General features: G+C 40.9%; 1 protein-coding gene across 1 annotated transcript in view; it reads right to left on the reverse strand.

The window, feature by feature from the left end:
• Nucleotides 1-26214, reverse strand: part of COLEC12 (collectin subfamily member 12) — a 128368-nt gene that overhangs the window by 72537 nt on the left and 29617 nt on the right. The window lies entirely within an intron of this gene.

Here is a 26214-nt window from a genome sequence, read left to right on the forward strand (position 1 = left end):
AGCCACTTCTCTCTATGCTACAGAGTCCCTATCTGTAATATGGGGCTAATTACATTTATCCTCCTCAGAAAAGCAATTTGAGATATACACTACTGAAAAGTGCTACATAGCAGCTAAATATTACTATTTTAATGAAACAGCATTTCATTAAAATTGGATCAAACATTTGCCTGTCTTTGCTAACTTTGTTAATGAATATGCAGGTTATTAGTGCAACCAGACATAGGAACAAAAACATCACATGCTTAAGAATTAAAAAAAAAAAAAAAGTTATCCACTTTGAGCTGTTAAAGAAATCTGATGCCAAAAATTTTTGCTGACCATTTACCTTAAGATGCAACTGAGCATTTCCATTCCTTTAATATATGTTGCAGGTGGGACTGTCTTTTATGAAAAAAAATTCCCCAAAGAAAATTCTGTTATTGTTTTGAAATCCCAGGACAAAACTAAGAATTTGAAAATGTAGAAACAATTTTAGACAGGTTGTTCTGATAAAAAATATCAGAGTGCTTTCCTAATTCTGTACATATTTCTGTTTTCCTCACTGCTATATTCAGCATTTGTGGCTGGTAGCCCTAAATTTTACAATCTTTTTCTGTCATGAATGTGCAGTATTACCAAAAACCTGCAAATAATGTTTTTGGCTAACAAGCAAAATAGGATGCCTTTCTGAACAATTTGCTATCTGCAGTAGCAAACCTTAACTTCAAGCCAGAGAAAGTAGAAAAAGAAGGAAGATGAGGGATAGTGCATGCGACTGAGAATTGGAATGCTTTTGGGCCTGACTCACCACAATCTTACTATTGTTTTATGCTGGCATAATGCCATAGTAGTCAGTCAATGGAGTTGGAACAACAAAGCTGGAACAACAAAGTGGTGAATTGGGCCCTCTATTTCTAAGGTTAGAGGGTTTTTCTCCCACCTAACTCATCTACATAGTCATTCTATTTTTATAGATTTTGAATAACTACAGAGAAATCTGTCCAATATTACAGGCCTGGGGCAAATTTCATTGACAAGGCTAAATTATGGCCAGAGACTAACACTGGTCTTTCATGAAGGCACCTCAAGGACTAAATTCGTCACTGACAAACTGTTATGTAAGTTGCTTGTTGCGTGTAAGTTAACTGGCTCTCCCTACTTTGCAGGACTGGGTCTCAAAGGGATCTTCTGACAGAGAAAATAGGAGGTATAGTTCCATTCATTGACTGAGAAAGCTTCCTTCACAATGGAAGAGTTTGTGCCAGGAAAATGCTTGGAGCATACTGACAGCGTCTGCTCTTACCGTGTGGTTATACAGCTCAAAGAATTCCCTGGAAATTTCACATCCTTCCTTTGATAACACAGAAGAAATCCTTTGAAATGAAACCTAGTCCTTAAATCATGGGCATGCTAAAAATAGTGATGCCAAAAGTCTCTTGTTGTCATCTTGCCAGCCAGTTGCTCTAAGTAACTGGTCAACCCCTCCGCTTTAGTTTCACTGTTTCCACCTCAAACCTGCAGGGAATTTAAGCCAAAATTAATGAACCATGCTTACCATGCAGAGTATGGCAGCCAGACCCTTTCTCCGCAACCTGTAGTCTCGATTGTGCATCAGCTCTTGCCTTGCTATCTTTGCCATCCAGCTCTGTGTACCTTGGTAATTTGTGATACATGTAACATGTTTTGAACAGACAGAACTCCAATGAACCATCTATAATTAAATCCAGGTCTTAGAAAGAAGGTTTGTTCTCTCTGTCAATGATCTAATAGCTAAAGCAGTGTACCATAAATTGAAGAATGAGGAGTGCACACTAAGGTGATTATAACACCAGGATACACATGCTAACAGCTGGAAGAGATCATGGATTATTGAAGTTACATTAGCTTCAGGATGGCCACCTGCACTACGTTTTCAAGAATCCAAAATTCCTTTCCATGACCAGGCTGATGTGTCCTATGACTGTTTTCCCCCCCAAGTTTGTTTTCATCATGAGAATACTTTGCAAAGGTGGGGGAGAGATGCAAAAAGTTAGTAGCTCAGGGTCAAACTTCAATAACTGCAAGTCAGGGGTACAGCACAATGAATTCTCTCTTAGTGTGTAGCTGTACTTACTTAGCAATAGTAGAAAGTTGATAGTGGGCAAGAGCTTAACACAGGACAAAGTAGGTTAGGTGAACTAAATCAGGTGGTCGTTTCTTTGTGTGGAAGGGGCAGAGTGCCTAGCTAGAGTTTAATGGAGACCCAGATCTGAGCAAAGGAAAACCCGAGCTGGGGTTTACATTCTTCTCTAACCAAAACCACAAAAATGGAAAGAGTCCCTGGCTGCTAAACTTATTGTGTGTATGTGAATAAAGAATACCGCACAGAAAATTATAAAACACCAAAAGTAATACTTTTGTTTCCCAAGAGCTCTCTCTCGTGGCTTTAGAAACACATCTCTTTGACCTGGGAGTAACCAAACCCCTCTTAAATATGTTAAGATTAAGAAGGATCAGCTACACCTGATTAGTTCCCATGTGGGAGCACGGTCCTGACCCGACTCTAAAATCTTACTGGCAATTTAACCCATCAAACCCCAGGTCACACTCTGGCTCAGCCAGGCCTCCATCTCTGGGCTGTTCTGGGGCAGGATGCACCAGGGCTGCAGGACTCTTCACAGGGCTCACCAAAAGAGCTGTGCTCTTTGTCACACCAGTGTTACCGAGGTCTAGGTCTGAGGAGGAATGTAATAAGGGTTAAATGTCACAAAGCAACAGTTGCCAGGATACCTGCGGGTGATTCCTAGAAAACTGTTGATAATCAATGAAATCCAACAGGAAAGTCTGATGCTAAACTTCCCTGTGTGGAAGCCTGTCAAAGGGAAATGCAATGAGCATGCGACTGTGGAGGATATGGCAGATGGAAAGTTTCTTTCCAGAAATTGCTTAATACCAAACTACAACAATAAACTACATAAAATATACTCCACAGATCTGGAATTTTTATGATAACAGGTGATATTTAGTTGTATTACATTCAAAGTAAAAATAAGAAACGGTTTTTTTTTTCTTTTAACAATTTTCAGATCCATGGATCGACTATAGGGACCCAAGTGCGCTTAGCTCAGGCAGACTCCCATTGATTTCACTAGGAGATGTGCCCATTTACACAAGACTGAATTTAGCCCAAAATTGCAGCCTTAATTCTGAATATCCTGGATTCTGTCAGGAGGAATTACATGACAGAGTCAAATCTCACTTTATACTTTCTTCCTTTATTATGAAAGTCACTGTTCATTTATTTCTACTGAAAATGGTTTTACCACATGGAACTTGGCACTTTGGTGGGAACATATAACACATCAATCAAACCTGGCCAGTGCAATAATTTTCATGTGTTGAACAGAGTAAGTTCAATTCCAGAAAGTGCAATAATGGTACACCTCTTTTTTCATCATGGTAAAAATGTAATTTCAGCAGATTCCATCCTCAGCGGGTTTTAGATCCTCTCAGCAACAACATTATCCTGTTGTTCTGGAGAGATTAACCCCTCCCCCCCAGATCCCCAACTGCCAATAAATTTCACCAATAGAATATTATATATAAATAAAACTACCTAGTTTATCTGAACTTGCTCACAAAAGGCGTGAGTCAGATCTCACTTATGGTGGTATAGATCAGGAGTGACTCTTTAGAAGAACAAGCATGATGTAGGGTCAGAATCAGGCCCTGAGATGTTAATTAGAAAACACTTTGCTGCTGAGGCTGTGGTATGAATTATTCTACAATTATAAACAAATTTCACTGTAGAGCCCAGATTCAGTTTTCCTTTACAGATCTGTCTGACCGCTTGTGTGTGTTGTGGGAGTATCTGGGAGTAGCAGTAGCATTAGGTGTCTACATATTTTCACTGAGGCTATCATCAGGTTGCACAGGTAACAGTTGCATATTTAGTTTTGATGTTCTCACTCTGCTTTACAAAGCACTAAAGTCTCTTATTGAAGTGCCCGTATGCGTAACTCCAGATTATAAAACCTAACTACAATACTACTGTCAGCACATAAAGACTCTCACTGTCCTGATGTACAAGTAGAGCTGGACACAATGGCTGCAAAACCAAACAAAAACAAAACAAACCAAAAAAACCCACAGACAAAGCAAAATGAAAGAAGAAAACATCAAATTGAATATTTTTTTGAATTTTTTTGTTTTAAATTGTCAAAACATATTTCAACATTTTTAAACAAAAAAATTCTGGTTTTCCAGTTCAAAACAACTTTTTGTTTTGAAATTTAAGCTATTGAGACTGAAAAAAATCTTAAAGCTCAAAATAAAAGTGAAACATTTTGATTGACATGACCAAAATATTTTTTCTTTTTTGGTTCATGGAAGTTTGAGATTGACTTTATCTCCTGATTAGATATAGTAAAAATTTTCAGTCTCTTGAAAATATTTGTGAGATAAGAAAACCTTTTCCCACCCAGCTCCAGCTTAACATATAAATAATGAGTAATGGTAAATATTCTGGATTTTATATGGGACATTATATTTTTTTTAAATGAAAGGTGTTAACCCATGGAGGCTCAAGTTAACTGACAGTTTAACCATTTCCTCATGCATAAAAGATAAGAGAAAGTAACACAGCAAAGTAGTATAGAGATCTCCATCAAACACTGGAAAGGAAAAATCATTAACTCCAAATACATCACTTACGTCATTTTCAGTTTCTTTATGCATCTGAGAAACACAGGCTCATAAATAATTTCAGAGTGTAATTCTACAATAATTTTAGAGCAATCTGCTAATAATTAAACCACAAAGAAACCAGGTGCCTTTTAGAAGTAAATGTTTACTAGATTTGGTCAGGAATTTTCTGTTAAACTTTTTTCAATAGAAAATATAGTTACTGCAAAAATTGAAATTTTCAGCAGAAAAGTTCTGATCTTGTAGATTTTATTTTCTATCAGGAAAATGGAAACAAAATGTTTTGTTTTAGACTGTCCTGAATCAAAACATTTTTGTTTGTTGAACCAGACAAACATTTCTGTCTAAATAGCTGCGATGCATCATGTTAGTCTGGCCCTTGCTGGCAAATGGCAGCATGATTTACCAGAACTACATCTCCCATGAGGGACTGTGGCCGTTCCAGTGGATGCCGTTCAGTGTCAAACTGAGCTGAAACTCAACGTTTTGATTCAGGAATGACTAAACATTTTATTTCAGGTGAAAACACCAATACAGAGTATTTAGACATTTTCAAACTGAAATTTTTCTGAACTCCGTTCCGTGAAATATTTTTTTCAATATTTTGACTTTGCATCCTGATTTAAAACAAAAACAAACGTTGTAGTATTGGAATGTCCTATGGGGTGGAGGAGGGGAAATCCTATTTTTGACCAGCTCTAGTGTTTACAGTGAAGGTGTTTTAGAGCTCTGGTCCTTTTAAACAAAGCTATTTCCTTTTAAAAACAAACTAATAGCACTCGGAATTTAAGATGAATGCAGCCCCATGCAGCAGGCCAGCACAAGACTCATTCACCACTTAAATCCCATTTTAACCCTCAGAATAAGGTTTAAATTGTGCATGGGCCTAATGATTGAGAGTCTGTCTCACAACACAAGAATAAGGGGATGTTCAATGACATTACAAGGTAGTGGATCAAAAAAAACCAAACATTTCCACACAGTGTGCACATGAACCGTGTAACTCTGTCAAGAACCTAGCCCCCCTGCAACACTCCTTGGGGTCTGATGGGGTCATGTATTCATTCACCTCTTGTTGTCCAAGTTGGCAGGGGGAGGGAGGGCTTGCATCACAAGCCCAATGGCGGAAACTCCATTTCCTCTGGAGTTTACCCACCTCCCCTTCTGGAGCCAGAGGACAAAGAGATGAAGACAAGGAAGAGAGAAACAACCAACCAGTCCCAAATGAGCCATCTGGCTCTCTTCCTTCAGGGGGACGTCAGGCAAGCTGCAGTCTGGCTCAATGTCACCTGGTTAACTATCAGGTTGCCAACTTTCTAGTCGCACAAAACTGAACATCCTAGCCCCGCCCCTTCCCCAAGGGCCCCCCCCCCCGCTCACTACATTCTCCCTCCCTCAGTGGCTCTCTCCCTCACCCTCACTCACTTTCACTGGGCTGGGGCAAGGGGTTGGTGTGTGGGAGGGGATGAGGGCTCTGGGAGGGGGTTCCAGGCTGGAGCAGGGAGTTGGGGAGCAGGAAGGCTCTGGCTGGGGGTGTGGGCTCTAGGGTGGGGCTGAGGGATTTAGAGTGTGGGAGAGGGCTGCAGGTTGAGGCAGGGGGTTGGGGTGTGGGAAGGGGTGCAGGGTCTGGGGTGGGGCTTGGGATGGAGGGTTTGAGGTGCAGGAGGGGGCTCGAGGCTGGGGCATGGGCTTACCTCGGGTGGCTCCCGGTCAATAGCACAGCAGGGCTAAGGCACGCTGCCGACATGTTCTGGCACCACGCTGCACAAACCCTGGAAACAGCCAGCAGGTCTGGGTACTAGGTTGGGGAGCGGGGGCAGGAGGCTCCACACACTGTTCTCGCCCGCAGACACTGTCCCCTGGCCCCCCACCCCCGTTCACATTGGCTGGAAGCAGGTAGGGACTAGCCTGCCTTAGTGCTGCAGCACCGCAGAGCCGACTTTTAACAGTCCCATCGGCAGTGCTGACCGGAGCCCCAGTGTCCCTTTTCAACCAGAAACCGGACACCTGGTTGATTACCAGAAAGTGTCTTGAGGTAACCATTTATAATCCGGCCTGCTCACAGTGCTCAGACAGTTTGTAGGCATGGTCCTGGGCTCTGCCCTCCATCAGGCCCCTCCCTGGGCACTGGGGACTAGAAGTCTATATCCTCCCAGGGCTGCTTCCTACTGAGCTGTGCTTCTTCTCTTTTGAACTCTTCCTCCAGCCCTGACATGTCTTGCAGGTGTGTTGGGATGGGCTACTTGAGTTCACAGCAACTCCTTAACCGCTTTCTGTTTGGTGTAGTGTTTTGTTGTAAAAACAAACAAAAAAAATACACACTGTCACACACTCATTGCCACAGAATCTAATTCAGGCCAAAAATGCAAGATTCAAAAATGACATTTATATGGATAGCAGAAATATCCAGAGTTACAAATAGTTAATGCTAACAAACTTTGGAAGTTATATTAAACCTCATGATTCAGGGTTTACACCAGTCTCTATTAGAAATTAAGAGAAGATCAAATGTGGGGGGTAAATTATTCTACATCTGACTAAAGTAAGATTTCTGGCACATTCCTCTGAAGCATCTGTTAGCTTCTCTCCTCAGAAACGCAGGCCTAAATTCAGGGCGCACAGTAAGGAAGCCAAGTGGTAGAAGTGGAAAGGATACTCCACTGCTGGCTGGGATGATGTGGATATGCTGTTAGATGGCCACTGGGTCTGATCCAGTATGGAAATTCCTATATTCCGTTGCACAGGGGAAATTTTACTCTTAATGCAGGATCTAACTGTGAGCATTATGTAGGTTTCCCTCTGTGCTGAGATGAATAGGATTATTTTATAAAAAGAAAAGGAGTACTTGTGGCACTTTAGAGACTAACAAATTTATTTAAGCATAAGCTTTCGTGAGCTACAGCTCACTGAAAGCTTATGCTCAAATAAATTTGTTAGTCTCTAAGGTGCCACAAGTACTCCTTTTCTTTTTGCGAATACAGACAAACACGGCTGCTACTCTGAAACCAGGATTAGTTTATAGAACTTTACATATTCAAAATGCCATACAAGCATTAAATACTTGTTTTAACTGGAGATTAGGCCAAGATGTTCCTGTTAGTTTAATGAGGTGTCATTTGCTGCTGATGTTTTGCTTTCGTGGCACCGTTTTGCTTTTGATAATATCCACCATATAACTTTTTTTTCCTGTCAGGTTTGAGGCTTACCTCATATTTGGAGGTAGGTGACTGATTTCTGTTTTACAGGGAGCTGTGGCTTTGCATTTTTACTAGGCTTTGGAAAAATTAAACTTTCACTCCTGTAACCCTCCTGGGTGTGGTGTTCTGTCCCCTCAGAGACCACTTAGAGAGAGATAAAATGAGTCTGCTCTACAGCCTTAACTAAGTGCCATATGGCTTTTAGCTCATGTATTTAGTTCCAGAGGTCCCAGGTTTGGTCCCACCAGCCAATGACCAGGGTCTGTCGGCGTTACCATGTTAAAAAAAAATACACTCTTACATTACATGTGTAAGCGCCATATGATAGGTACAAGAGAATGAGAAAGCAAATATATGTGTGGGAGAGGCGAGAGTCAGGCTGAGGGATGGAATAATATGACAACTGGTTATTTTAATATACACAAACTGGGATTTAAATAAAGATTGATAGAATAAGACAAAAGATTAGATTGGGTTGATTCTATTATTTTACCCTAGCGTAAGTGGGGTGAGGCCCGTGTAAAAACCAAGGGTGAGGTGGCAGGAGCAGGTGCTTTGAAATGAAATCTGAATTTCCTTATGGATGCAAACTACAATGCTAGTCTCTGATTTGTCTTTGTTCATGAAGTGCTAACGTCCAGAGAATCTGATGCACAACATTTTGAAAACTCAGATGAAGGAAATTGTATGGCTCATTAGAAGTACTTCACCTGTGGCTACTAAAGGTATCTCTTCTCAGCAGCTGAAAGTCAGCCTTCTATGCTGGGGAGACACACTCAAGCTAGCATGCTAAAAATAGCAGCATGGATGTTGCAACTAGGGCTGCAGCTCAGGTTCAAGACTAGGGAAGCTTTCAAGCCTTTACCTGAATCAACCTACTTGCTTGCTAATATATACTTCTTTTTTAAAAGAGACTTTCTTGTGATAATGTTCTTTATAACTCTTCACTGACATCAAGTGATCACAGTGCAAATAAGATCAGTTTGATTTTATAAAGTAAAATAGTGATAAGGCACAGTTTTATAAAGCAATCATTGCATGCTAGAGGAGAAATAGGGCAGTTGACAGTTAGGCTACTTGGCATACTGGTTCATATTCTCATGTATGCACAATAAAGCTCATGTGAGATACTTTTGGAATTTTTGAATATGGAGATCTGCTTGGGGTGGGGCAGGAACATCCCATGGCCTCCTCCACTTACCAGGTGTTAGGGGACTGGCTGAACACCAGATCCTGATCAACCCAGCCAGCAGTGGGGTATCCTTTCCATTCCTACCATTTGCTGTAGACCCTGAATTTAGGCCTGTGTTACGGAGGGGAGAAAATCCACATTGGGGAGTGGGGAAGAGAGGGAAGGAGGAAATAAATTCTCTGGCAGATTTTTTTTTTTTAATTATTTTATTGGCAGCTGCTGACTGGTTTGGAATGTTAGAAGTGGTCCCACAGGAGTTGGGGGTGTGTGCAGAATGTAGTGAGGTAGCAATTTATCAAACAGTTGTCTCCACCACGTGTAGTTTATGCATGTGTCTCATATTAATCAGTCCTTATAATTCTAAGATGTAGAAAATTAGAAAGGGGGGGGGAGGGAACACCAAACACTACAGGCAATCCTGTTAATATCTTCATTACTTTTCTTTTCAAAGCCAAGACAACTATTTTGCCTAATCAATTTGTGAAAGTTCTACTTGGCACTCATGACTGCAAAATTTCTTTATTTCCATTACTGAGATAGGACACTAGGCATGACCTATTGTCTTGAGTCCTTGCATTAGGACATTATGAAGACATCTGAACTTGCCTTCAAAATACAAGAAAACTTTAAAAATAAAAAATTATATTCAACTTGTTTAAAGAAAGCAAACAAAAATAAAAACACGCAGAAAACTATACCTCCTTTTACTCTATATTGCCAATTCCCTGTTCTAATGAATTGAGTCTTGACACCAGAAATGGATCCTCAGAGCTTAGTGAAGAAAGGCACTTGTTTCTCCCTCTGATTTCTCCTTATTAAAACTGAAATCACTGAGTTAGAAAGTCTGCCTCAATTATTCTTAATTGCTGTCATTTCTGATTAATGTGGACTGTCTTGACTCTGCAGCAATCAGCAAGAAGAACAAAATATGTGCTCTTTTCTACAGTCCTTTCACACACAAAACTAATTTCAATGGAAATACCGTAACTGGAATGACTAAGATTGGGCTCATGATTTGGATGATGTGACATCACATCTGTAACCAAGTTTTGCAATAACAGCACTGTTTCTATTTTAGCCACTTACTCATTATTATGAATTTTTTTTGGTATGGTAGCAAGTAATGTGTAAAGTAGGGCTGTTGATTAAGTGCAGTAAACTCACACTATTAACAAAAAGATTAATCGCAGTTTTAATTGCACTGTTAAACAATATAATGCCAATTGAAATTTACTAAATATTTTGAATGTTTTTGTCCATTTTCATATATATTGTATTGTGTTGTAATTGAAATCAGTGTGTATTATAAATATTTGCACTGTAAGACTAATAAAATAGTATTTCTCAATTAATTTCATACAGCTATCATAATGCAATCTGTCGTGAAAGTGCAATTTACAAATGTAGATTTGTTACATAACTGCACTCAAATATAAAAAAAATGTAAAACTTCAGAACCCACAAGTCCACTCTGTCCTACTTTTTGTTCAGCCAATGTGAAGTGCCTTCCAAAATCTGAGAGGGATAAGGTGTGGAGCATGCTTTCAGAAGTCTTAAAAGAGCAACACACTGATGTGGAAACTACAGAATCCAAACCACCAAAAAAGAAAATCAACTTTGTCTGAGTCAGATGCCACCAGAAGAATGAAAATGAACATATGTCTGTCCACACTGCTTTGGATTGTTATCGAGCAGAACCTGTCATCAGCATGGACACATGTCCCCTGGAATGGTGGTTGAAGCATAAAAGGACATATGAAACTTTAGCGCATCTGGCACATAAATATCTTGCGATGCCAGCTACAACAGTGCCATGAGAATGCCTGTTTTCACTTTCAGGTGACATTGTAAACAATAAGCAGGCAGCATTATCGCCTGCAAATGTAAACAAACTTGTTTGTCTGAACAAGTAGGAGGACTGAGTGGATTTGCAGACTAAAATTTTATATTCAAAAATAAAACAATGCAGTTTTTTTTGTATATAGTTCTACATTTGTAGGTTCAACTTTCATGATAAAGTAATTGCATTACAGTACTTGTATTAGGTGAATTGAAAAATACTATTTTTTTAGATTTTACAGTGCAAATATTTGTACTCAAAAATATAAAGTGAGCACTGTACAGTGTGTTCTGTGTTGTAACTGAAATCAATATATTTGAAAATGTAGAAAACATCCAAAATATTTAAATAAATGGTATTCTATTATTGTTTAACAGTGCAATTAATGTAGTGATTAATCTTTTTAATAGCTTGACAGCCCTAGTAAAAAGGTGTTTAAACTCACTGACTTTTTAGGGCTGCATGGAGCCAGTGAGGTTTTCAGAGGGATTGGAATGAGAAGAGAGGATTGTTTTATTGAAGGGAGTTGAGAGGCTATAGCTTTACCACTGCACAAAACGGAGGAGCTAAAATGGGCAGAGCTGTTTTTACCACTCCCTAGGATTCTGTATACCCTTTCATCCCGGTTAACAAGTGGCAAGGGGCAGATTGAAGGATCCTTCAACACACTGTGTAAGAAACAAAGATAGGATTAGAGTTGCTGGGTGCTACGCTCTTTTGAACACCTGGTCCATATCTCTCATCACACCTCTAAAAGTCTGAAATACCCTCTCAAGATATCAGAAACATAAGAGGTGGGATATTGGACATGATCAAAAGAAATATATTCTTTTTTAGAAAAACCTTAACCCCCCCCCCCACACACACACTTGTAGAAAATATGCCAAATAATTTTCTAATCTCTTCTGATTTACTTGTTACCACATGCATTATTAATATCTACACGTGGCATATTTTGCGAGAGAGAAAAAAAACTGTTCAACTTCAGCTCTTAGAGGCACTAGTAAATGTGAAATGGTCATCTCAAAGGACAAAAGGCTCTCTTCCAGCCAGCCATTCTTCTAGACAAAAGATGGATTATTGGACTTCAAGTGAGACGGTCTTTTATTAAATCCCATAAGTGACTCGATACCAAAAAAATCTAAAATGAGATTCACTTTATTATTGCAAGACTTTAGAACATGCACAGTGAAGGTCAATACTTTGGAGTTATTCACATTCTTTACAAAATGCGTGTGTATGTCTTCATATATTTCAGGACTGGGTGGTAGCTGGATTCCTAGCTATGTCATATTACTATAAAATATTTTCAGTTATACAATATTTAAGAAGAAAGGCTCCTGATAGGATACGATGAGAGATGAAAAGGGCAATTCTTCATTTATTTTGGTAGGACTGCACCAGGTGTAAGTCAATGCATATTGTGATCCTCTTCCTAAGAGAGCCTAATCCAAATCCCATTGAAGTTAATGGAAAAAAGTGACTGGCCTTTAAAACAAGTTTCAATTACATCCTCAGTTATACTATTATCTTTCAACTGGGTGCACAGGTGTAATTTGAGATAGAATTGGCAGAAAACAAGGTTGCACAAGTGTATCCCAAGGCATTGTTTGGCTTGCAGAATCTTTATTATGGGTGATTCATGAGAAACAAAGAACTCAGATTGACTTTCAGATACCAAAGTCTGTTTCCAGCTATTTACTGGTAAATAGAATGAATCTGATCTGAAATCAGTGAGATACAGTGTAACAGAAGCACATTTAAAACCAACAAGACATACCATAATTATCCTAGAAAGATACCATAGTGATGGGAATGGTATAAAATCCTGGATAAATAGGAATTCATATATGAAAAACAAAACAAAAAAACACAAGGAAAACACTTCACTTACTCTCCTAATGTGATGACCATTTCACAGCTAGCACAGGCAGATATAGCTCCAATGACGTAAGTGGAATTATACCTGTTACACCATTTGAATCTAACTCAAGTAGTCATTACTGATAACTAGTCCAAAAAACTCAAGTATGCTCAACTTTCTAAAGATTGCTTTAAAATAAACTTCATGAACTTGAATCTCAAAAAAACCTCAAAGCAACACCACACATGCAGAATGTAAGTACTGGTTCTGTGTTACAAGTGAAATGCAATAAACAATATTTCAAGACTAGGAAACTGAATGGAAAAATTATAAGTTTAATCACACAAACCTTGAATTGAAAAGACAAAAGGGCTGCTTTGGCTATCCCATCTGCAGAAGAAAGCAGCATATAAATTACAGATTCCCCCCACATCTTGCAGTAATACCAGTTCCAACATTTCAAAGAAGCCACGGGGAGTTAAACGTAGGCCTAGTTTACTGGAAATCTGCTAGCAACTTCTTCATGAGTTGGTTCAGGAACAAGCAGTGCAACTTGCCAACTTCCAAAACAGCCCATTTTTTTTAAAAGACGCTGCAGTATGCTGACTAGATTTGCTGACCCTCAGTAACGGTGACTCTAAGAAGCTAAACATATTGAGAACACACAGATCATGCTGCAAAAGTTCAAAGGCTGATCAGATGGTACTGCCAGATCTCCATCTATCAAACAAGAAAGGAACACAAACAAAAAGCTACTAGGAAAATAAGATTTTTCTTAGCCACAAACCAAAGAAGTTAGCAGAAAACACCGAGAAGGCAACATGGGGCTAAATTCCCACTTTGCTGTATGTAAGGGGAAAACGAAGGAAACCTGCTTCAATGCAGGGGCAAAATATATTTTAAACATACACTTGGGGCCAGTAGTGACATATAGCCAGAATCTGTAGACCCAATGGTATCAGTGGCTGTCACTTAATCCACCTAATGATGGAGAGCTTGGTGGCAAAATGAGATATCTTTCTTGACCATCCCATATATAGCTACAGGCAGAAGGACCCAACTACGCTCATACCCTCCAAACAATATTTTTTTAAGCTTCACACTAGATCTGTGCTGGCAGCAGCACATGTATTCTTCACATGCCACCTTCTCTCACTGGAGGAGGGAAACAACTGAGGTCTTGACAGGCTTCTTGCTGTTTTATCTCAGCTAGTAAACAGTGTTTGTCAGAGTCATCCCAGTTACCCTAGAAGATGGTTGCACCTGCAGCCCATATGTTATCTACCAGTCTGGGAGGTCAATAGCTATATAGCTGTGGACAAAATGGACCTTTCCTCAACCCACAACTCTTAATCTTTGCTTTCTCCACATCAGGTACATTCTTTTTTAATGTTGCAAAGAAAACATAGGCAGAAATCTACTCAGAATGTGTCCTGCTAAAAATGTGGTGAAATATATGGGCAATATGCTTTCTTCCTGGGAAGAAAAAAAAATATTGAACCTTTTTAAAACTCTGGAGTTCAACATAAATAAATCCTCCACTAAAGCCTTAACTGTAATATTAATTTTATGCAGCTTTTCTAAATCCCATGTAGGGATCCATATAATGACATGAAAATGATGTTTATAGCCTTGTATATCTTCTCTAGGCATGAATTAATGCAGTCATAGGTAAGGGCTGTCCTTACTAATTGCTCTTATCTAGGTTTTGGGTTTTCAAATATGTAAATGGAGTATGGACACAAGCTTTGAGTGGTTTAACCTGTAAGTGAATGAAACCTACTCTGGAATTCTGGGAGCTAACTGTGTAAATGTGAAAGGAGGAGGCTAAGCCAGCAGTTCTTAGCCTGCTGACACAGCTGTACTAGGATAACTCATTTGCTGGAGCTCAGAGGGATATTCAGTTACAGTGAAGAAATCATAACAAAGACAGGAAACAGATCAGCACTCCCTGGATTTAACACCCTCCCCAGGGACTGTGTTGATTTCCAAACTGCAAATGTTTTTAACCCTGTATTGAAATACGTACTCCACATACTCCAATCTGATGAAGTCAAGTACAGTATATAAAACAATACAAGTCAGGGAAGAAAGCCTTAAGAGACACCAGTTGGAGCAATTGGAAACATTTCATATTACTTTCTGTGAATGAGCATAAAAATATGTATTGAGTTGAACTGTGTCCAAATAATAGTAGACTAACTCTTATAATGAAGAAGCTCAGCTAAACTTTGCTTAGCAAAAACCATTTTTTACATTCTGATTTAAGTGCTTTTCACTGTGAATGGAAATAATAGACTTCCACAAAGATCCCAACTCCTTCTACAGCCGCAGCGTGTCTGTTGTGTTGCAGCATTGTTCTCCATTTTTGCTGCTCTCATCACTACCCATCAAAAATAGGGAAGGAAAATCAAGTTGCCTTCATTTACCATTATTAAACTCAGTGCCAAGAATAACTAGATCCTGAACCGTTTAGTGTTGGTTATTGAGTTAAATGTAACATATCTAGCTTAATGTAACAGGTTGCCTTTCATAAACTAGATCAACTCTACAGTGCTGGGCGTATTTAGTTTAAAAAAATTGGAAGTGAGAGGCTACAAGTGTGGTTCTCTGCTCCCATGTGAAGAGGAACTCCGACTTGGCTTTTGTTTATTCTCCTTCACTGCCTAATCTCCTGTAGAAGTCAGCCACTTAGACTATATGCCTTGAAAAATACCCTGGGTCCTAGTTTACCTGGAGGCTTGTTTGGTTGCTTGATTTTCTCTTTTGCGATCTAGTTTCATCTATCTGAAATTTTCATTCCATGCATGAAGCAAGAGACTTAGCAAGGAGTCTTCTTGACACTGGAGATGTAATTAACTTAACTGACACTCAAACCAAATGTGTTATGAAGGGACAGCTGCCAGCAATACAGCTCTGTATTAAGCCACATTACCACTAACTGTAACCTCTTGTGTAGGCATCTGAGAATAAAAATACACAGATATGATGATGTAGTTCATCAAAGAGGCTGAGAAAAAGGCAAGAACACTAGCTTCTCAGGATACTAAGCAGCAGCAGGGAAGCAGTGTAGCTATCATTGTTAAGGTGTCCCCTAGCTTCACACACTTGTTTCAGATGTCACTATGCAAGATGGGTTCAGGCTGAATAAGGGGGTTAAAGCTTTTTCTGACTTTGGCTCTTCATTGGCTCCTGACTTGTGTCAAAGATGGGGATCTCTAAAAAGCCATTCAGTTGGAAAGCTGCGAGGCCCAAGTGCAACCACCACATTTTCGCACTTTTCCCAAGCTCCTATGCCATGCCATCTGGCGAGGCCTTGGACCTGCTTTATTCAGGCTAGTCCAGAACCAGACTGAGTTCACAGAAAGCGTCAAGGGAATAAGAGATGGAGATTTCTTTTTAAACAGAAAGAGGGGAGGAGCCTCCTCAGACGTGCCCCAGCCAGTACTACGGTAGAGTAAGGAACATTCTATTGAAGCATTCTGATTTGCTAGTGGGCATAACAGCATAACATCTGCATGGAGAAGCTTGTTCTCCACACCCTGTAACACTAAAGCATGAGTAGTAGACACCACACAAATCAGTGGGCTCCCATCGCATAGGGTCCCCCCACATGCGTAGCTTTGGGAGCGCTGGAATTGGATTTGTCTGTATCTTGGCAAAGATCTGCCTAGATAACAGAGCTAAGATGGACTAAAATATATTTCCCTTTGGAGGAACATGGTACTTTCATTACATCATGTAGACACACTGCAGAAAGTTTTCTAGGGTGGAAAAACTTGATCTTTGCTCTGTATTTGATACATTCAGGTAAGTCCCTCTCCTCTTTATGGTGTTCATGACCATACTTTTAATTCCTAATCTCTTTCAGTTGGTTCAAATCCTCCCTCACATCCAGCTGATGACTGTAATGGGGCCTCACAGTCCCTAGCAGCCTGATGCAGCCCTGCAATTTCCCCTAGTGGGCTTTCAGTAAGTCCAGTCAGGCTTATATGTATTGAGCAGTGCCCTTTCAGGGGTCTAGTTTATTTCACCCAAAGGCAGATCATTAAACGAATATGCCTCCAGCCCAGGGTTCTAGCTAGACTGCATTAACCTTAGTCCATCAACCCCACTTATGTAAAGGTTCCTTACAAGTGAGGCCCTCTTGATCCACAGTCCTCTTCTGGAGTCATGGCCTTTTGTCATCAGATGGGGAAAGATCTCTCCTCTTGGGTCATGGTCTCCCTAGAGTCAAACCACAATGACCCTTCCTCAGAAAACATAGTTCCTTTGATCTGGTGCTGCCTGCTGCTCTCTGGTGACATTCTTCTATTGGGATCAGGTTTCACTAAGACTTGGCATTCATAGCTCTTCCCTTTTGGAGCCTCTCCCACCTAAGACCATTCTTCCATGGTTTCCCTTCCTGGTGAACTCCCTCACCAACTTCCCTTGAGACACCCTTCCCTTTGGAGCTCAGTCTTTCTGTGTTCTGGGGACTGTTACTCTCCCCAGGAGCCTGTTCTCCAGCCTGCCCTCAGAGAAGCTCCCCATCCAGCTCCCCTGAGAAGTTCTTTCCCCAGGAATGTCCTCCCTGTGTTCTCCATTGCCTGAGCTAACATAACCCTTTGTAAGGTCCAGGTGTTCCCTTACTAATTAACTACTGCTCACCTACTTGGGCAATCAATTATCCCCAGATAGATCTGGACTGGCTCATTCTCTTTCAGCAGAGCTTGAGAGCCTGACTACCGCAGGGGCCAGCCACCTGTGACACAGACTTTAAAATAATTTTTTAAAGTTATTTTTTAATTAAAAATATTACCTACAAAATGACTAACCCTTTTAAAAATTTTAATTTTAAGTGTAATATTTGTGGAAAGTCTTTTCAGATCCTCTGTGATGAACAGAAGCATCAGCTGTTTGTCTGTTTTCTTTTAAAACAGAGTCACACACCTCATTCTCACTCATCTTATTCTCCACTGCTTTTCACAAAGTGTTTACTAAGGACATACTGCCTGGGTCTAAGGTATGCATATGTTGAATTTCTTTGATGTTTTCAACTAGTAGGTACCATTAATCAAGCAAAAATCCAATTTCCCCTTAGAAGACATTCAGATAAGTTATGGAACAGCGATGGGTTAGCCTGGTTTAGAAAAATTCACATACAGTGTAATGGGAAAACAACCTCTGCATTCCTGGCCAGGAATTTGGAAGTCAAACAAGAAAAGCCACCCCAGTTTTTTGTTATCAGGCACTGGGAATGTTGGGTGAGGACTTTTGGAGAGAACATTTTCAAGAGGAGCCCAAACCTGGCCTACATTTTTCTGTATTTATTTTTGCACACTTGTAGTGGAAAGAGAAAGTGCGCAGGAATCAACCTCATTTTCTTTTGATTTATACATTCAAATTGAGTTTGTGCATTTAAATACAATCACAGGTTCCAAATTAACAAAAAGTCATTTCAGATTGACCCAAAAATAAGTGTTGCAAAAATTTTAAATAAACTGAAATGTGTAAAATATTGTTTCACTTTTGAGATTTAATAGTTTTTAAATAAATTTTTAAAATAAAATTGAGGGAAATGCCAAAACAAAGTGTCTTTCCAAAATGAAAGGAAAAAATGTTTCGTTTTGGAAATGCCAAAGTGAAGTGTTCAGACATTTAAAGTAATAATAATTTTCCCCCTCCAACTGAAACAATTCACAAGACTTACCTGAACTTGTGAATTGTTTCAGTCAACCTGAATCTCCATTTTTCAGTGAACAAAGGTTGTTTTTGTGGGTGTTTTTTTTGGGGGAGGGGGGTGGACAACAACTTTGTGCACCACTAACAAACAGGTAACCTGAAAAAACATCCTGGAACTCTACCTTCAACCAAAATACAAAATTCTTCATATCACCACACACCACTGAATAGTTTAACCTACTCATCTGAACAAGCTGTGCAGGAATTTAGCTGTAGTCAAGCCAATTTCCATTTCCATGAATTTTGAGGCTATAAACACTCTGGGATTTTCCACTTTCCCGCGTGAGGCACACAACCTCCGTATCAGGTACAGCGCAACATGACGTGAACTACTAAACACTTTCAATACCACACCACTTTTAAAGAGTTATATTAAAGTTTTTTTAAGTTTCAGTGTATAAAATATGCAAAGAGCCACTGTCACAGAGTTTACTACTCACCACTGGTGTGGCTCATATGGGGGATTAGCTCTTGGTCAGCCTGACACCCCCTCCTTTGGTTCCTTGCCTCATGGTCGCTCTCTCAGGAGTCAGGTTACTCCTTTGTGACATGGCCCCCTGTCCAAGTCATTATAGTCCTCCCCTTCTGGGGTATCAAAGTTCCCATGGACAAACTGTTTCAGCTAGTTTTCTAGTCCGCTGCCCAGACCGCAACACTTCCACTGGGGCTGGAAGGGGAACAAGCCTCCCTACTGCTCCAGCCCAGGGTGTCTAGCAACCACTGTCTACACAATCTCAGACCCTGTTGCTGTTTCCCGGACTCCTTCCTCTCATTTCCCCTCTATTTTCTAGCCTTTCTCAGCCTACTTCACCATGTCTCAGGTTCTTGCCAAAGTCTCAATTCCCAGGCAGAATCCCAGAGCTTCTTCTCCTCCTAGAACTCATCCTTGTCTCATATTAACCCCCATCCCCTCTAGAGAAGGGCTGCAGAGGATCATTCCCTGCAGCCCTCTTTTAAGGCCAACTTCCTTTCTTTATAAGCTAATCCTAGCTCCTCTCCCTGGTGGGCTTCATCGGCCTTTATCAGACCCTGACTCCCTTCCAGGTGCAGCCTATAGGTTAATTGGCCTATTTCACCTGTTCAGCCCTTATGCAGGTCATACCACCCCATAACAGGCACCCAAAGAGCTCCTACTGCCTGCCATCCTTTAAAAGCACAACTAGCCATCCTCACTCCTTCATAAAATTGCCTATCAGCAAATAACTGTCAGCAGAGCAACACCCCAGAGTATTCTCTCCTGCCTATGTCCTATCCATTCTTAAAAGCCCATTAAAAAAAAAAACCCAGACATTCCAAGCGGTCCTAACTGTGGAAAGCTGAATCGAGTTCCCCTCTCTATCTTCCTCCCACAAAGATTCCAGTTTGAACAAAGGGTAGACAACTAAAACAAAAATAATTAACTTTAATTTTTCTAGGGCATCTTTGGTCTCACTTCTTGGCTTGGGGATGGGGAGAGCAGGGTTTTTGGGATGCATCTCTGAACTGAACGGTGAGTGTCTGTAGCACATAGAAACTATCAAAGCACTAATTGCTCAACACTCCTCCGTATTGTGTCTGTACACCAGGCAGGGCTTCTTCCATTTCATATATCTTTCATAATGTGCTTCCAGTCATTCCAGAATGTCAGCACATTCACTTAACCCAAGGTAAAACAAGCCAGATATTTTTTCTGCATTGATAGCTAAGCTAAGCACCATGAATACTAACAAAGTTGATAAAGAAAAGAATAAATACAATTTATATACCAGCTCTTCTTTGGCTTATCTGTAGCGTCTCAGCACATGGACTGTGATTTTCTTTTAATCTCACTATACTGAGAGCAAAACCACATAGCTTTCCTCCCCCATTGTCTGCCACAGACAAGCCTACCATAAAGACTTTTATGAATTTTATTCAGCCCATCCACAATACCATGTTCTTCCTCAGGCATATTTTTCCAGGTCAGCAGGCATTGCCAGATTTTCCAGACAGTGGCTGCATGGGATTTCTTACATCCAACAGTTATATAATTTAATATTGAGACCTAGAGTTGAAGGACAATAGTAGCCAGCCCCCCATATAACACACCTATTGACTGAGGACCAAGGCAAAGAAGTATCTCCAATATTGAAAATACCTCTCTCAGTGAGGAAACGTAGAAGGTGCACAATCACCAACAGTGCTGTCTAGTGGTCAGGCAGTGGTTGGCAGGACATCTCCACCTTGAAGTAGAGCCCTGTCCTTCAGGCCCCTGCCTCAAGGGTTTCCAGTCTCCCCTTTAGCACAGGGGCTTTGAGGGCTGGGCCCTTGAACTGTCTTTTCTAGCTAGCCTCTGACCAGAGGTGAAGGCTCTTGTTATTGTATTGTCCTCTCAGATTGGGTAGAGGAGCCCAGGCCCCCCATCCCTACTGGGCTCCAGTCCAGGGCCCAATGGTGGGCAGCTCCACTCAACACCTTGGGGTGGCAAACTGCTATCCCTCAGACCACTTCCTACCCTAGTCTCCTTCAGCTTCCCAAAGTAACTCACTCCAATCAAGTCCCTGATCCACCCACTTCATGCCCTGCTTCTCCTTTGTGGGTTAGCTGAGGTCTGTGTTGTCAGGTCTGAGGCAGTGAGCTTCCGGACAGTACTTTCTGTGCTCAGAACAGCCACCTGCTCCCTTTTACTGCCCACCTCTGAGCTGCTCTTCTCCCCTTCTTAAAGCCCTCCCACCAGCTTGAGCAGGCTTTGCAGGTGTGTCAGAGTGGGGCTGCATGGAACCAGAGCTGCTCCTTAACCCCCTGCTCTCCAGTATGGGATCTGTATACCCCATCACAGGAAGTCATTTATTTCTTCCACTTAATGTGCTGAATGAATCTTCAGGCATGAAGTTAACTCTCTTCAAACCCCCACTTCAAAGGTTTCCCATTTACAGGAATACAGGGGGGAGGGGTAGTTTTGAGTGGTTTGAGCATTGGCCTGCTAAACCCAGGGTTGTGAATTCAATCCTTGAGGGCGCCATTTAGGGATTTGGGGCAAAAATTGGGGATTGGTCCTCTTTGAGCAGGGGGTTGGACTAGATGACCTCCTAAGGTCCCTTCCAATCCTGATATTCTATGAATTGATCAGATCTGGCAAGTCAGCTTCCCCGGGTAATTGGCTAGAAGCTAAGGAGCCAATCCTACAAGGTGCTGAACACATTATTATAGAATTGTAGTGGTGGAAGGGACCTTCAGAGATCAAGTCGGGCAGCCCCCTGCACTGAGACAGGACCAAGTAAACCCTGATCATCCCTGACAGGAATTTGTCCAACCTGTTCTTAAAAGCCTCCAATCATGGGGATTCCACAATCTCCCTTGGAAGTCAATTCCAGAACTTAACTACCCTTACAGTTTTTTAGATATTAGCAAAATCATTCAATCTCCCTTGTTGCCCCTTAGACTGATTATTTCTTTTCCTACCTTCAGTGGACATGAGGATCACCATCCTCTTTATACCAGCTCTTCATACAGTTGAAGACTTTTTCCAGGTCTCCCCTCAGTCTTCTTTTTTCAAGACTAAACATGACCCGTTTTTTCTAACCTTTCCTCACAGATCAGGTTTTCTAAGCCTTTTATCATGCTTGTTGCTCTCCTCTGGACTCCCTCCAATTTTTCCACATCTTTCCCAAATTGTGACGCCCAGAACTAGACTGAGTACCCCAGCTGAGGCCTCACCAATGCCAAATATAGTGGGACACTTACCTCCTGTGTCTTACATACATCACTCCTGTTAATACACCCCAGAATGATATTAGCCTCTTTTTGCAACTGCATCACATTGTTGATTCATGTTCAATTTGTGAGCCACTATAACCCCTAGATTGTTTTCAGAACTTCTACTACCAAGCCAGTTATTCCTCATTTTGTAGTTGTGCATTTGATTTTTTCCTTCCTATGGATAGTATTTTGCACATGTCTTTATTGAATTTCATCTTGTTGATTTCAGACCAGTTCCATAATTTGTCAAGGTCATTTTGAATTCTAATCCTCTCCCCCAGAATCTTTGCAACCCCATCCAGCTTGGTGTCATCTGTGTATTTTATAAGTTTTATAATCCACTAGGCCAGTAAACCCAGGAAGGAAATTAGGTTGGTTTGGCAAATTTGTTCTTGACAAATCCATGCTGGATATTTCATATAACCCTGTTATCCTACAGGTGCTTACAAATGATGTAATTTATGATGAATTTCATCAGGCCCTGCTGATGTGAATACATTGAACATATAAAATATTCTTTAATCTGTTCTTTCCCTATTTTGTCTTGCATTCCTTCCCCTTTGTTTTAAGTGCTTGGTCACCATCGACCTTTTTAGTGAAGACTGAAGCAAAATAGGCATTAAACACCTCAGGCTTCTTGATGTCATCCGTTATTAGCTCTCTTTCCCCAGTAAGTAAAGGACCACCTACACCTTCCTTTATCTTTCTATTGCTTCTAATGTATTTAAGGAACCTCTTCTTATTGCCTTCTTTGTCCCTTGCTATGCCTAAGTCATTTTGCGTGTTAGCCTTTCTGATTTTGTCCCTACATGCTTGTGCAATTCTTTTGTACTTCTCTGAGCAATTTGTCCATGTTTCCATTTTTTATAGGATTCTATTTTGATTTTCAGGTCTTTAAAGAGCTCCTGATGGAGCCATATTGGCCTCTTATTAGTCTTCCTATCTTTTCTTTGCATTGGAATAGTTTGCTGTTACACCCTTAATACTGAGTCCTTGAAACTGCCAGTTTTCCTGAATTCCTTTATCCATTAAATTTTCTCTTAGCTACCAGTTCTCTCAGTTTGTTAAAGTCTAAAGTCCATTATCCTTATTCTGCTTATCTCACACCTTCCTTTCCATAGAATCACGAAATGTATAATTTCATGATCACTTTCACCTTTAGATTTGCAACCAGTTCCTTCCTGTTAGTCAGAATCAAGTCTATAATGGCTGCCCCCCTAGTTACTTCCTCTACCTTATGAAAAAAAAATAGTCCTCACTACAGTCCAAGAACTTACTGGATATTCTGTGTTTTGCCATATTATTTTTCCAATATATGTCTGTGTAGCCAAAATCCCTCATTACTTACCAGTTTGTATTTTGGATATTTCTGTTATTTGTTCTAGAAATGCCTCAGCCACCTCCTCTTACCAATGTGGAGGTCTAAAGTAGACTCCTACTCATGACATCACCCCAATGTTTTCCTCTTTTATCTCTACCCAGAGACTTTCAACTGGTCTGTCATTCACATCTTTCTGGGTCTCAGAACAAGTGTATATATTCTTGATGTGTAGTGCAATATTTCCACCCCTTTTCCCCTGACTGTCCTGCCTGAATAAGCAACACCCCCTCTATACCAGTATTCCAGTAATGAGAGATTTATCCCACTAATCTATGGTGCCAGTTAAGTCAGACTTTAGCTTTTGAACTAATTCTTCCTATTTTCCATACTCCTTGCATTGTGTCTAGACCTCTAAGATATAGAGCAGGTTTCCCCACTGATTTTCCTCTTGTTGCCCCTATGACCTATTGGAATTTTCCATGTAACCTCTCTCCACCTCACAACTTGTAGCCCTTTGTTAAGGTCTCCTTTTTATGTTTACCTGTGGGTTTTTGTCATCTACCCTTTTTGAACCCAATTTAAAGCCTTCCTCACTAGTCAGTGTCCAAAGGTGCTCTTCCCCTTCCTGATCAGGTGGACCCCATCTCTCTCCCGCAGCCTTTCTGCCCAGAACACCATCCCATGGTCAAGGAAGCCAAAGCCCTCCCGCCGACAGCATCTGCACAGCCCTGAGTTCATCACCACGGATGCATCTGTCCCTGTCTGGGCCCTTACACTCAACCAGCAGGATGGACAAGAACAGAATCTGCACCCCCAACTCCCTCAGCTTTGCTCTCAGAGTCCTGTAGTCACTGCTGATCTGCTCAGGATCATGACTAGTAGCATCATTAGTGCCCATATAAATGAGCAGCATGGGGCTGTGGTCAGAGGGACACTTGAGCCTTGGCAACCTTTCCATGACATCTCAGATATGGGCTCCAGGCAGTCAGCATACCTCCTGGGGGACATCACATCAGCTTGGCAAAAGGATGCCTTCATCCCCCTCAGAAGGGAGTCCCCAGTCATTTGTACTCTACATCTCTTCCTCTTGGGTGCGGTGGCCAGCCTTGGGGGCAGGTGGCTCTTCCTCCTCAGCCATTGGGTCTGCTGCTCACTTCCTATTGCCAATACAGCACACTGGTTCTTGACAGTGATGGACAGGGAACCTGGGTGGGGCGTAGAGCACTGTCTGTGTGTGAGAGCTGAGAGCACTCAGGCCCAATCCCGGGAGGCTGCTTGCTTCACAGTTTCAGGCTCCCTTGCACATGGGAGAACAGGCATAAGTCATACAGTGCCACATATGCTTGAAACAATATTAAATTACATGTTATGTCAAAACATTATGACATTTTGAGTCTAAGATTTTTGAGGGGTTCAGACCAATGATTGTACCAACTTAATTTAATCTGATCTTTCCCCTTCACTAGGACATTTCTGAAATGGAGAGCAGGAAGTAAGATGGCTGCTCTATCTACATGAAAAAAGTCTGGCTCAGACACCAAGCAAGACATCAGTAGAATCTGAGGCCTCCTAACTAGACTGTCAGGTGCTTATTGTGTTAGTGCATATGAATATAAATTCGTTTATCAGGCTAAGTTGTTCTGAGTGTTAGTCTTAGCAACTTTTGATTGACACATCTAATTCTTTTGCTGCTTGCATTGTTTGTTGCTCACTACTTACTGACACAAGGAACCAATAGAAGTACCATAGCTTTACTTAGGCACAGCTTGTTTGGAAAAAAACCTGCTAGCTCAGCCAGGTCCTAATCCTTTGAGATGCTTAGCACCTCCTCTGAAGGACACTACTCTCAATATTCAATAAAGCCAGAAAGTATTTAGTACCTTGGAGAACTGGGCCCCAAATACTGAGCTGACATTCCTGGAATTTCAAGCTTTTCCTCTATGCCTGATAATGTCACCGTTAGTGTTTCCTGGTGTTTCAAAGGGCCTTCCAAGGAAGGGAAAGGAATCTAGGAGTTTAAAGATAGCAGCACCCATGACCAGCTGATGAAGGGTATGAGTTTTATTCCTGATTGTCAGTACAAAACATTTAGCCTAAGTGTTTCATATGCCCTCAAAAGAAAGTGGCACTAATTTTTAAATTTAAAGGGTGAATACCACTTATCACCAGATACCAGCATCTGTTGAACAGCTAGGTTACATGCAGTAAACACAACACATTGGCTTCATTACTTGGGATGCTTTTGTAGGTGATATGCTAGATAGAGCAAGTCCACAATACAGTTCTGAAGTATTTTGTTATATAATGGCATCTGTGTTGTTAGTGGAGGTTAATAAAGAGGGGTAGAGGGTAGCAATTGGCTGTACATACATACTGTTAGTTTGAACAATATTTAAAGATGCGCACCAATGACATCAGGAATTACAGCAAGTATTCCAAACATGAACCTAACAACCAGCTTCCCCGTGTGTCATTTTCATATATCTTTAATTTCCATTTCTTTCACTGTTTTCATGTTATCGGAAAGGTGCTGATTGCAGATGAGACAATTCTTAGTGTCTGTATAAAGCAGTCTATTTCAGGGAATCACTGTAAGCTCATGAACACATACAGTATCATGTGTGACTGGGTGGCTCAGGCCAGGGATTTTGGTAGAGCCCAGGTGGTAAGTATTTCATTATCTGTCCATCTATA

The sequence above is a fragment of the Lepidochelys kempii genome, chromosome 2 (genome assembly GCF_965140265.1).
Source record: "Lepidochelys kempii isolate rLepKem1 chromosome 2, rLepKem1.hap2, whole genome shotgun sequence".
Classification (NCBI taxonomy): Eukaryota; Metazoa; Chordata; order Testudines; family Cheloniidae; genus Lepidochelys; species Lepidochelys kempii.